Source organism: Dermacentor albipictus, chromosome 10, assembly GCF_038994185.2.
Source record: "Dermacentor albipictus isolate Rhodes 1998 colony chromosome 10, USDA_Dalb.pri_finalv2, whole genome shotgun sequence".
NCBI classification, from domain to species: Eukaryota; Metazoa; Arthropoda; class Arachnida; order Ixodida; family Ixodidae; genus Dermacentor; species Dermacentor albipictus.
In genome coordinates, this window is record NC_091830.1 from 99881389 (window position 1) to 99896056 (window position 14668).

Below are 14668 nucleotides of genomic sequence, written 5' to 3' on the forward strand. Positions count from 1 at the left end.
AAAACGTAGCATAATCCGCCCATCCTCAAGCCCTTGGTCGTCACCTGTCCTTTTGGTGCGTAAAAAAGACGGCTCAGCGCGATTTTGTGTAGACTACCGTGCCTTGAACAAAATAACTCACAAAGATGTATATCCACTGCCCCGAATCGATGATGCATTGGATTCATTACAAGGCGCGGAGTATTTCGCCAGCTTTGATCTACGCTTCGGATACTGGCAGATCCCCATGCACGAAGCAGACAAGGAGGAAACCGCATTTGCCACACCCGATTGACTTTACGAATTTAAAGTAATGCCTTTCGACCTGTGTAATGCTCCTGCCACGTTTGACTTGCTTATGCTATCTTGACGACATCATAATATTTTCGTCGACCTTCCATGAGCACTTGCAGCCCCTCGACGAAGTCCAGACATGCCTCTCAGCTGCTGGCCTTCAGCTGAACACAAAAGAGTGCCACTTCGCCAGCAAAACCATTAAAGTGCTCGGACCCCTTGTCAGCAAGGAGGGCCTTCGACCCGACCCCGACAAGATTACCGCTGTCCTTCGCTTCCCCAGGCCTCAACGCGCCAGACTTCCGTAGCTTCCTTGGCCTAGCTTCGTATTTCCGGCGCTTCATACATAACTTTGCCACCATTGCGGCGCCGCTCCATTAACTCCTTCCTTCTGGAGCTCCCTACGTATCGTCGGACGAATGCGAAATTGCTTTTCACACCCTTAAGCATGCCCTCACGTCCGCACCTGTGCTTTGTCATTTCGACAACACCGCACCCACACTTCTACATACTGACGCCAGCGACACGGTATCGCCGCTGTTCTTCGGCAACGTCAGCAAAATTCTGAAGAACGTGTAGTTGCATACGCAAGTCACACGCTAACAGCTGCACAGAAAAATTATACGATTACCGAGCAAGAGTGTCTCGCCGTTTTCTGGTCCTTCCAAAAATTTCGGTCTTATCTGCACGGCCGCCACTTTACGGTCGTAACTGATCCCCACGCCTTGTGCTGGTTGGCGACGCTAAAGAATTTAACGGGACGTCTCGGCCGTTGGATACTTGGTTTACAAGAATACGACTTCGACGCCACCTACAGGTTTGGAAAGAAACACCAGGATGCCGATGCTCTTTCTCGTTGTTCCCTACCGCTGACTTCAAACGCTGCAAGCTTACCGCTTTCCGTGAGGAAACCGCAGGGCGCCTCGCCTGCGTTCCCATCGCTCGCAGCTCTTAACCGGTTCCCTTCCAGCCATTCTCATGCGTTTGCCTCTAGCCAACGTAATTACTCCTGCTGCCACTCCAATATGGAACGTATTCGCGGATCATCTCGCCCACCTTACGCTCGGCTCCGTCGGCAGTTGAAAAACCGGAAATTCGAAATTTCGATATTATACCGGTACGTGTTTAATCCCGAAGGACACCGTTGGCTTCCTGTCGTTCCCCGATCACTTCGGGCCCAGATATTGGAGACATTTCACGACGATCCCACTGCCGGTCACTTTGGTTTCCATAAAACCTTTGAGTGAATTCGCAGCCGCTATTCTTGGCCTGGACTTGCAACCAGTGTAGCGAAATACGTGGCTTCCTGTTCGCTCTGCCAACACCGCAAACGACTGACCTCACCACCGGCTGGACTGCTCCAACCTGTCCCGTGTCCTGAAGTTCCTTTCGCAGTCGTTGGTATCGACCTCTTTGGACCGCTACCCTTAACCACTGGCGGTAAACGATGGATCGTCACACCTGTAGACCACTTGGCACGGTGCGCTGAAACAGCCGCACTGTCTTCGGCATCCGCCGAGGAGGTTGCAGCCTTTTTCTCGGAAGTCAGCCTTTTATGGCACGGAGCCGCACGTGTCCTTTGGTGTGACCACGGCAGGACCTTTCTCTCTCAACTTCTCAGCGATGTTCTCCGTGCGTCCAATACCATCCATAAAACGACTTCCGGCTACCACCCTCAAACTAATGGTCTCACAGAGCGCTTTGATCACACGCTGTCCCACATGATATCTATGTACATCAACCCTGACCACACCAATTGGGATGTCATTCTACCATTTGTCACTTTCACATACAACACGGCCGTCCAACGCACTACGCGGTACTCGCCCTTTTTCCTTCTGTATGGTCGGCAACCGATCACTATCTTCGACGTTTCTTTCTTTGGTGTACCCGTGCCTTCGCCCACATCAGTGTGTGAGCAGTTCGTTTCGCGCATTGCCCGGTGTCGCCAACGTGCCCGCCTCAACACCGACGCCAGTCAACAAGACCGCAAAATTCCGTATGATGCATCTCATCGTGTCGTTTCCTTCCACCCTGGAGACGAAGTGTTACTGTGGATCCCAGTTCGCGCTCCATGATTGTGTGAGAAATTTCAGTCTCGTTTTATCGGACACTACATTTTTCGGGAACAGACTTCGCCAGTTAAGTATCGTGTCACTCCAGTTGTTCCGCCTTTGGACGGCCGCTACCGTGCCACATAGATTGTGCATGTTTCGCGTTTAAAGCCTTTCATACGGCGTTTCCCGCCATATCCGGCGTAACCAGTGGCCAGGTTGGCCGCTGCCACGCGCGCGGGAAATTGTGTGAGCATTATTGTACCCCTTTATCTTCTTCATCTGTATACATTCATCATCGTGACCAGCGTCATCGTTATTTAGCGCGCCGACGGCCCAAATAAACCGTTGAGGCTGAACAGCTGTCTCGCACTGTATATTTTACGCCCTTTACAGCGACAGTTTTTAGTCCCTTTTACAGCTATGTCACATATACCATGATGAATTCACTGTCCACGCCATGCGCAATCCACCGTTAAAATTACCATTTGTCATGGCGCTATTTGGCCATACCTGGCCCTTGCGCCATTAAACACCAAACATAATCATCATCACAGCCTACGAAAATACAATCCAATATTATTAAGTAACGAGCGTCTGAGAAAAGCGTTCCTGATGCACCAAGGGATACCTATCGCCGCAACAGGAAATGACAGCCATTATCATTTCCCAGTAATAAAAGCATGTTGTAGCCCCAGGTGCAAAACCTGCAGGCACCTTCAAAGTGACATTAAAATTGACAGAACCGCAACTAGTTATACACACGAAGTCAAATCTAGCTTCACTTGTATAAGTTCGCATGTGATTTATATCCTTGAATCTTCCTTCTGTATGAAACATATCGGTGAAACAGGACAATCAATGAACGTCGAATTGAACGGACATCTTGCGGACGCAGCTAAAAAGCTTCCCAAAGCCTTGGCCGAGCATTTGAACGAACCAGGTCATAACTTTGATTAACTCAAACTCTACATCGAACAGCCAAATTTCCGTCCGGAACGAAAAAGATAATATTGACACGTGTACTTATCTTTATCGGGCAAACACGTTTCGCCGCTTAACAACTGTAATCGCAGAGCGAGGGACGCGCCTGCATGTATCCGACGTTTCTGGAAAGTTATCGACGCTTCTATCCGCGTGTCTGTTGTCGCCGAACCTTGTGTTATCAGATTTCATCGCGTGACACGAATGGCGTAGAACTTTGTGGAAGACACGCGGGTCCCATCAGTTAATCTGGAACATTCGACGACTGATCTATAAAAGCCGACGCGCTTGACCCGCTGATCAGTTTTCCGACGATCGCCGACCGTGTTCGCCGCTATCGTTGTGCTATAAGTGTAGCCTGTTTTTGTGGGCACAGGTTCGCCCAATAAAAGCTAGTTTTGTATTCCACCGTATTGCTTCTGTCTTCACCGTCACTACCACGTGACAACTGGTGGAGGCGCTTTTCGTCCATGTACAGGACGCCCCCGACAAGCCGTGATCCCAGCCCAGACCGCAAACAGAACACCAACGTAGTCCCGGACCACCGAGCAAGCCGCCGTCTTCAACAGCTGCCCCCGGAGCACGGACTTCTACCTGAGAAGACCAAGAAGATTGTGGCCAAGGCAACCGCAATGGCAGCCCCAGCGTCCCCCATCGTCCTGCAGCAGCCCAGGAAACCACCGACGTTCCGCGGTTCCACATTTGAGGACCCGGAAACCTGGCTGGAAACGTATGAGAGGGTCGCTAAGTTTAACAGTTGGGACAGCGACGACAAGCTGCGGCATGTCTATTTCACATTGGAAGACGCCGCCAGGACGTGGTTCGAGAATCGGGAAGCCACTTTAACGACGTGGGACCTGTTCCGAAGCGGCTTCTTGCAAACGTTTGCAAGCGTCGTGCGAAAAGAGCGAGCCCAAGCTCTACTAGAAACCAGAGTGCTGCTGCCAAACGAGACGATCGCGATCTTAACGGAGGAGATGGCCCGTCTTTTCCGGCACGCCGACCCGGAAATGTCGGAGGAGAAAAAAGTTCGCTTCCTGATGCGGGGCGTCAAGCAAGAACTTTTCGCCGGACTTATTCGTAACCCACCGAACACTGTGGCTGAGTTTTCTGCAGAGGCATCGATGATCGAGAAAACTCTGGAGATGCGCACCCGGCAATATAACCGCCAGGGGCACACGCCGCAGTATGCCATCCAAGGACTGGGTTCGGACGACCTTCAAGAGACCCCATTGCGCGCGAAGAACTGCGCAAGGTATTGCCATCGTCGCAGCCTCAAGTGGCCTCGAGCGCTGACATCGTGAAAGACGAGGTGCACCGATCGCTAGGAGTTCCTGAGGTGCAACCACAATTACCGCAGCCCCAGCCAGAAGCGATGACTTACGCCGCCATCGCACGCCGTCAAGCTCCCACTCCGCGACAACGCCAAGTCCCTGTAACGCCGCAATTCCGTCGTCCACCGCCGCCGCCGCCAGCACGTCCACCCGTCGCCCAGCGCACCTACGCGAAAAAGACGGACATTTGGCGCGCCCCCGACTACCGCCCGCCCTGCTACCGCTGCGGCGAAGCCGCGCACGTGTACCGCCGATGCCCATACCGCGACCTGGGATTGCGAGGCTTCGCCGTGAACGCACAACGCCCGAGGGAAGGTGAACGCCCTCGTGACATCGCCGATTACCTCGCCGCTACTCAGTGGAGCCCTCGACGACCGTCCCGTTCGCCGTCACCAGGCCGCTACCTGTCGCCGCAGCACCGTCCATACACCGGCCCAGCCCGGGGCCGCTCTGCGAGCCCATATCCGGAAAACTAAAAGCAGCAACCGATGGAGGTGCGGTTGCTGTTCGTCGAACTGACGAAGATCCTCCGCCGCCGACGAAGACGACGAAGAAACCATCTCGATGACCTAATGACGACACACCGCCGTCCCGACGAAGTCAGGAAGCCAAGACTACACCGACGAAAGACGACTTGACGAAGCGACGTTCCAGCTTCAGTTCAACACGACGCAGCCGTGATCCGACGCCACGACCTAACTGCAACGCCAGACAAAGAACCACCGACCTTGACGTGCTTCTCGACGGCCACGCAGTCACTGCCTTAGTCGACACAGGGGCCGATTACTCCGTAATGAGTGGACACATCGCCGCCCAGTTGAAGAAGGTTAAGACTGCATGGGAGGGCCCCCAAATTCGGACCGCTGGAGGGCACCTCATTACGCCGACTGGAATCTGCACGGCAAGAATTACCATTCATGACCGGACTTACCCTGCCACCTTCGTTATCCTGCAACAGTGTTCACGAGACGTCATTCTCGGCATGGACTTCCTGAACCAACACGGTGCCATCATCGACCTGAAGTCGCAGTCAATAACGCTGTCGGAAGATCAAGCGATACCATCGGAGCGCCCTTGTAGCTACCACGCCTTGAGTGTGCTGGAAGATCAAGTGAGCATCCCGCCTCGCTCCAGCATCGTTATTTCGGTCGGCACCGAAACACCCGCTGACGTAGAAGGCGTCATCGAAGGCGACCAACGTCTACTACTCGACCGTGAAATTTGCGTCGCCAGAGGGATCGCTCGACTGGACGGACGAAACACGAGAGTGTTGCTGACAAACTTCAGCCAGGAGTTCAAGCACATCAACAAGGGCACGACGATCGCATTCGTCGAGGAAATACAGGAAACCAGCGATGCCTTTGTCCTCTCGGATTCTGTTGCATCTACCTCGACGACCGTAGTTCCCGAGCCAGACTTCAACATAAATCCAAGTCTCCCCGTGATTAAGCAGCAACAGCTCAGAAGTCTGCTTCGACGATACAAAGACTGATTTTCGACGTCATCAAGGATTCGACAAACACCAGTCGCAAAGCATCGCATAATCACCGAAGAGAGCGCTCGACCACTACGCCAGAGCCCTTACCGAGTTTCGACGCGAGAACGCGAAGCTATAAGACAACAAGTCGACGAAATGCTGCGCGACGACATCATCCAGCCGTCGAAAAGCCCGTGGGCGTCTCCAGTTGTTTTAGTGAAGAAAAAGGACGGAACCCTACGTTTCTGCGTCGATTATCGTCGACTGAACAAAATCACGAAGAAAGACGTATACCCCCTCCCACGGATAGACGACGCATTAGATCGGCTCTGCAATGCCAAATACTTCTCGTCGATGGACCTCAAGTCTGGCTACTGGCAAATAGAAGTCGACGAAAGGGATCGCGAAACGACCGCCTTCATCACGTCAGACGGCCTCTATGAATTCAAGGTTATGCCATTTGGACTGTGCTCGGCGCCTGCAACGTTCCAGCGCGTGAAGGACACGGTTTTAGCAGGATTGAAGTGGCAGACCTGTCTTGTTTACTTGGATGACGTCGTCGTCTTCGCCGGAAATTTCGACGATCACCTTAAGCGGCTTGCGACAGTATTAGAGGCCATCAAGTCATCAGGGCTCACCCTGAAGCCGGAAAAGTGTCGCTTCGCTTACGATGAGCTTCTATTCCTAGGCCATATCATCAGCAAATCTGGAGTACGCCCCGACCCGCAGAAGACAGCTGCCATCGCAAAGTTCCCGCAGCCAATCGACAAGAAGGCAGTGCGCAGATTCCTTGGCATGTGTGCCTACTATAGGCGCTTTGTCAAGGACTTTTCGCATATCGCGGAGCCGCTAACACATCTAACGAAATCTGATGTCGAGTTCAATTGGGAAACGCCGCAGGCCGACGCATTTCAAGAACTCAAACGACGCATGCAGTCGCCGCCGGTACTTGCACACTTCGACGAGGACGCCGATACTGAAATCCACACTGACGCCAGTAGCCTAGGCCTCGGTGCCGTCCTAGTCCAGAGGAAAGAAGGACTTGAACGGGTGATATCGTATGCTAGCCGGTCGCTGTCAAAAGCGGAAAGCAATTATTCTACGACTGAAAAGGAATGCCTCGCCATCATTTGGGCTACAGCTAAATTCCGCCCTTACCTCTATGGCAGGCCATTCAAAGTCGTCAGCGACCACCACGCGTTGTGTTGGCTAGCCAACTTAAAGGACCCTTCGGGACGGCTGGCGCGGTGGAGCCTCAGACTACAAGAATATGACGTAACGGTAATATACAAGTCCGGAAGAAAACACTCCGACGCCGACTGCTTATCACGCGCCCCAATCGATCCCCCGCCGCAAGACGACGTGGACGACGACGCCTTCCTTCGGATAATAAGCGCTGAAGACTTCACTAAACAGCAACGAGCAGACCCGGAGCTAAAAGGCCTCGTCGAGTATTTGAAAGGGAACACCGACGTTGTCCCTAGGGCATTTAAGCGCGTGTTGTCTTCGTTCACGCTACGAAACAACCTGCTCGTGAAGAAGAACTTCTCACCAGTCCACGCCAGCTACCTTCTTGTGGTGCCGTCAGCGCTCCGTCCAGAAATACTGCACGCCCTACACGACGATGCAACCGCTGGGCACATCGGATTCTCCCGGACGCTGTCGAGGATACAGGAAAAGTATTACTGGCCGCGTCTGACCGCCGACGTCGCCCGTTACGTCAAGACATGCAGAGACTGTCAACGACGCAAGACACCACCGACAAGGCCACGAGGAATACTACAGCCGATCGAACCTCCTCGTCGACCATTCCAGCAGATTGGGATGGATTTGTTGGGGCCGTTTCCGATGTCAACATCCAGGAATAAGTGGATCATCGTGGCGACGGACTATCCCACCCGCTTTGCTGAAACCAAAGCTCTACCGAAAGGCAGCGCAGCCGAAGTGGCTAAATTTTTCGTCGAGAACATCCTGCTGCGACATGGTGCCCAAGAAGTCCTCATCACCGACAGAGGAACGGCTTTTACAGCAGAGCTCACCCAAGCCATTCTGCAGTACAGCCAGACGAGCCACAGGAGGACAACTGCCTACCATCCGCAGACGAATGGTCTCACGGAGCGCCTGAACAAGACCCTCGCCGACATGCTAGTAATGTACATCGACGTCGAGCACAAGACGTGGGACGCGGTCCTGCCGTATGTCACCTTCGCCTACAACACGGCGGTGCAAGAAACAACACAGATCACGCCATTCAAGTTGGTTTACGGCAGGAACCCGACGATGACGCTCGACGCCATGCTGCCGCACGTCACTGACGAGGAGAATCTTGACGTCGCTACCTATCTCCAGCGCGCCGAAGAAGCCCGACAGCTCGCCCGCCTACGGATCAAGACCCAGCAGCGTACCGACAACCGACACTACAACCTCCGACGACGCTTCGTCGAGTACCAGCCCGGCGACCGTGTTTGGGTATGGACCCCGACACGCCGGCGAGGACTCAGTGAGAAGCTGCTGCGACGCTATTTCGGACCCTACAAGGTCATCCGACGTATTGGCGCACTAGACTATGAGGTCGTGCCAGACGGCATTTCGCACTCACAGTGGCGCGGCGCACGATCTGAAGTGGTCCACGTGGTGCGCCTCAAACCATTTTACGGACGCTGATGAACTTCCTTATGCCGTCTTCGACTGGTCGTTTCTGAGCGCTCTGGAGCGCTCTCGCGAGCGGCGTTGTCTTCGGCTGGTTGAAAGAGGGTGCCCGCCCTGCGTTCGGCTGGTTCTTCTCGATTGCTCTCCTCCACCTTCGAGCGCTCTGAGGCGCTCCGAGCCCTGTCATCGGAGCAGTCGTCGAAATTGAAACGTCATCGCAGAGCCGCGTCGCTGCTGTTGGCGACGGCCCACCGTAACCTAGGCAACCTAGGCCACTGCGACGAACGCTCGTCCCGCCGGCGCGTCCGCTGGTTTTCCCGACAGCGCCGGGAGCTTTCGATAAGCGAAACATCGGACGTTGGTAGTAGTCACGTGGTTTAGCATCTGCCATTGCCTCCTCCGAGAGCGAGTTGCACGTTTGGCTTGCGCGCTCGTCCTCTACCTCTGAGCTCGGGGAACGCCGGATCTGCCCGCCTCTGCTCCGGGGGATGGAAGCGACCAACCGAAGATAGCATTAGTTTGTTGTTTTCTTTTCTACGAGTGCTTTTCTTTGTTACTTTCGTTTGTTTGCAGCATCGGGTCGATGCTTTTTAAGAGGGGGGTAATGACACGTGTACTTATCTTTATCGGGCAACCACGTTTCGCCGCTTAACAACTGTAATCGCAGAGCGAGGGACGCGCCTGCATGTATCCGACGTTTCTGGAAAGTTATCGACGCTTCTATCCGCATGTCTGTTGTCGCCGAACCTTGCGTTATCAGATTTCATCGCGTGACACGAATGGTGTAGAACTTTGTGGAAGACACGCGGGTCCCATCAGTTAATCTGAAACATTCGACGACTGATCTATAAAAGCCGACGCGCTTGACCCGCTGATCAGTTTTCCGACGATCGCCGACCGTGTTCGCCGCTATCGTTGTGCTATAAGTGTAGCCTGTTTTTGTTGGCACAGGTTCGCCCAATAAAAGCTAGTTTTGTATTCCACCGTATTGCTTCTTTCTTCACCGTCACTACCACGTGACAATATAGAGAATCAGACCTTATCCATAAGTTCATGACATTGCAAGCAATAGTCATAAATATTTCAAAGGAAGCTTTAAAATCTATTCGCTATGCTAAATTTCAAGCTATAGGCAATGACACTTAGTTTGGGTTGTTAGCGTTTTTCTTCTTCTTCTGTCCATTTTTTGTTCCTTTTATTTGAAATATTTCATTTCAGTACATTCTTTTTAGACGAGCACTGGTTTCTGCCGCTACCTTTATTTTATCTTTGGGAGACACGATAGCCCTGGAGCACCAGCGAAACAGTTAATAGAAGGCTGCTGTGCACGCCGTTGACACGCCGGCTGAGACACGGGTGTTGATACGTGATTGTCCCTGGCCTTGTGAACAGCTCTCCTTTATTCTCAATGCGACACCGTCGCTGCTAAGACACTTGTCATTGTTGCCACGCCAACCCATTTTACGCCCTATCCCCTTTAGAAGAACCGCACCTATACATACTGCTGCCACCTCTTCGGCCTTTGCTTCACATAGACGGCACCCCCGGACTGACCCACCCGGGGGAAATCGGTAGTTGCCTTTTCCTATCTTTCTCTCTCTTAAACCTTCGTCTTTCTCTCTCACTTTCCACCTTTCCTGTCTTCTCACTTCGTTTACTTCCAATTCTTCAGGCGGCAAGGGTTAACCTGGTGTAGTTCATCCAACCTTGGATCTATTATATTGGGTTATAGTAGCTATGTACAGCTGGCGTCTGCGTTTCCTTCGGGTCTCGCAGCGTCCACTTGTTGGGCTCGGTGGTGGGTGGTTGGCATAGCTGCCGAAATGTAATAAGTTATTGATGGCTTTAAGCACCTTTCCCCGACTTCCTGATCGCCCTCTTTCGAAAAGAGGGTGCACCGAAGAAGCTTATCAATTATTTGCCCAACGCAAGGAATCCTTCCCGCGCTACCACGTCATACATAGTCAGTGCCCTGATAAGACAGTAAGGACCTTTTTACCATTCACCGTTGCGAAAGTTCTCACCGATGTTCTTGGTCCTGGATACAAGATCACTAAAATGGCTAGCGGCGACCTACTGCTTGAAGTACGTGACCAGCTCCAACGTGAAAAGATTTCAAATATTCTGGCTTTTGGTAATGTCGAAGTCACAGTGATGCCACATCGATCTATGAACACATCCAGAGGTGTGGTATCAGACGCCGATCTTTTGAACCTGATTGAAGAAGAACTACTCGAAGGATGGAAGGAACAAGAAGTTGTCAAAGTACAAAGAATAACGATCAAGCGCGACAACAAAGAAATTCCTACAAAAGATATCGTTCTCACGTTTGCTACAAGTGTTCTGCCAGAATCTCTCGATACAGGATACACAAAAACACGAGTAAGACCATATATTCCAAATCCACGTAGATGTTTCAAATGTCAAAGATTTGGGCATGGCTCACAAAGCTGCCGAGGCCGTCTCACTTGCGCAAAATGTGCTCAAGAGCACGCTTCCGACAACTGCACTGGCACACTCCACTGTGTGAACTGCGACGGTTATCACGCCACATATTCCCGATCATGTCCGACGTTGAAAAAAGAAAAGGATATTATTACACTGAAAGTTAAAGAGAATATATCGTTTCAAGAAGCGCGTAAACGTGTTTCATTCATTCATACCGCAGGCTATGTCGGTGCGGCGCGTAAAAGGGCAACGCCGCAGCAGACTCCGGCATCAGCCCGGCCCACTAAGAGTGTGGCCGAAGTTGTGCCACCAGCCCCCTCGGCGATAGCAGCCAACGCTGCCTCGCCGTCACAGAAAGAGGGCCCATCGACCTCACTGTTGGTAGGCACGAAGGTCTCATCTGCTCAGGTGAAGCCTTCACGACAAATGCGCCGCTCACAAGAGCGGACGTCCAGTGCCTCTCAAGAGGCAATGGACACTACTTCAAGCCAGACGGCGCAGCAAGCGCCCAAGGACCGCCGCCAGTCTCAGGACGGCGGCAAGACAAACTCCGCATTACAGGGCCTGGGAAGGCCCTGTAATCTAAATCAAATTTCCTCTCTTAAACACAGCACACACACACACTATTAACTATGGAGACACAAATATTACAATGGAACTTCAGGGGTCTCCTACATAACCTCGATGATGTCAAGGAACTCTTGCGTAAATATAATCCGAAGGTACTGTGTATACAAGAGACCCATTCAAAACTTACACAGACAGGATTTCTACCCCAATTTAACATTTTTCGCAAGGACCGTGACGATGCTTTTGCTTCGTCCGGCGGTGTCGCGATTATAGTTGATAAGCGTGTAGCATGCCAGGCCTTGGAACTCCGAGCGCCTCTTGAGGCAGTTGCGGTTCGAGCCTTACTGTTAGGTAAACTCATTACAATTTCTTCTGTGTATATACCACCCCATTATCGACTGCAAAGAACCGAATTTTATAGTCTAATCGATGAGCTGCCTGAGCCCTACGTACTCGTTGGGGATTTAAACGCGCACCATACTCTCTGGGGAGACTCTCGATGCGATGTCAAAGGCCGCTTAATAGAAAATTGGGTGAAAGCATCCAACTCTGCGTCTTACAAGAACTGCAGCAGTGTCCTTGCAAACGTGTTATCCATTACCCAATGGTCGTTTTTTTTTCGTAGGTCTGGCTTTACTCCATAAGTTACGTAGCGGAGCACGCTACGGCACTTGGGGAGTCACTTAGGGAGAATTTATATTCCTAGGAAATGTGCCGCTGGAAGCGGGAATGTGCTAGCTATGAGCTTTGGCGAAGGAGTCGCGTTAGGCACTTATCAGAGGCTCTTGTGAATCGCAAAAGCTTTACGAATGGTGGTTTCCCTGCACGCACCTCCGAGCGGATCGCAAAAAAACCGCTCCTCAAGGTTGGATCTTCAGGTGCATGCATATTAAAAAGGAGCCGACACATGGTACATGGTACGGCACATGGTACGTACTCTGCGAGAGATTTAGCTATCTGCTCGGCTACAATTGTACCTTGCCTAGAATGGGAGGTAGTCAAAAACCCATATGGGAGTGATCATTTTCCCATCTGCCTCAAAGCTTTAGAACAAAATGAATTATTCCTACCACGCCCCCCTCAATGGAAAGTTGCATCCGCAGATTGGAAAAAAATTGAGGAAGTCACCCAGATGCAGCGAAACACTTTTAAAGATTTTAGTGTGAACGATGCTATTGCTTATTTTACCGCTTTTATAAATGACGCTGCGATAGAGTGCATTCCACAAACGAAGGGGACTGCAAAAAAGAGGCGCGTGCTGTGGTGGAAGGAGCAATGAAAGAATGCGCGTAAGGAGCAAAACAAAGCCTGGCGTTTACTACGTCAACCTCCAAGGGCAGAAAACCTCATCAACTTTAAGCACGTGATATCTAAAGGCAGACGAACGCGTCGTATCGCTAAAAGAGAAAGCTGGGAAAAATAAGTCACAAGCATAAATTCCTATACACAAGAAGCAAAAGTCTGGAACAGGCTAAGAAAATTAGTTACTCGACAAACCTACAACATGCCTTTGGTTGATGATGCAGGCCACAGCCTTCAAGACCAGGCGAACGCTCTGGGAGGACACTTCGAGCGAGTTTCTAGCTCTGCGAACTACTCGCAGTCATTCCAGCAACATAAGCAGATAGCTGAAAGTAAGGCACTGATCCGTAAAGCTAGCGGAAGTGAACCGTACAATCATCCTTTTAGCATTGCTGAGTTCAAAGCTTCCTTGAACGGCTGCACGAAATCGGCGCCAGGAGCCGACAGAGTCATGTACATAATGATAAAACATCTTCACCCTTACACGCAGATGGCTCTGTTGTCTATTTTCAACACTATCTGGGAAACAGGAGACATTCCATTGGCATGGAAAGAGGCGATTGTAGTCCCTTTCTTGAAACAAGGTAAAGATCCGTCCTCTGTTGCAAGCTACCGGCCCATAGCACTCACAATTTGTCTATGTAAGCTCTTTGAGAAAATGATAAATCGCAGGCTCTTGCACTTCCTTGAATCAAACCAGCTCCTTGACCCATATGAGTGTGGTTTTAGGGAAGGCCAATCGACGACAGACCACCTCGTTCGCATTGAAGCATATATTCGCGACGCTTTCATACACAAACAGTTCTTTCTTTCTGTATTCTTAGACATGGAAAAGGCTTACGACACCACGTGGCGGTATGGAATTCTATGCGACTTATCAGAGTTGGGCATCCGCGGAAAAATGCTTAATGTAATCGAAAGCTATTTATCAAATCGCACATTCCGTGTCAGAATTGGTAATGTTCTCTCGAGACCATTTCTACAGGAAACTGGGGTACCGCAGGGTGGCGTGCTTAGCTGCACACTTTTATCATAAGAATGAATTCCTTGCGCTCATCAATACCGCGTAGTATATTTTATTCTGTATATGTTGATCACGTTCAGATTGGATTTAAGTCATGTAAACTCGCTATCTGCGAGCGACAAGCACAGCTTTGTTTAAACAAGGTGTCTAAGTGAACTGATGAAAATGGCTTTAAGCTCAATGTCAGCAAGAGTACCTGTCTTCTTTTCACTCAAAAAAAGAGGTCTCATAGCAAATCCTGAAGTTGAACTTCAGAGGCAGCACATACCTGTGAGCACAGAACACAAATTTTTAGGCATTATTTTAGACACGAAATTAAGCTTTATTTCACACCTTAAGTACCTCAGAAACAAATGCCTCAAAACCATGAACATTCTTAAAATTTTGTCACACACAACGTGGGGTAGTGATAAGAAATGCATTCTTAACCTTTACAAGAGCCTCATTCGAACACGCTTAGATTATGGGGCCATAGTTTATCATTCGGCTATCCCTAGTGCATTGAAGATGCTGGATCCTGTCCATCACCAAGGTATCCGCCTGTGGACCGGTG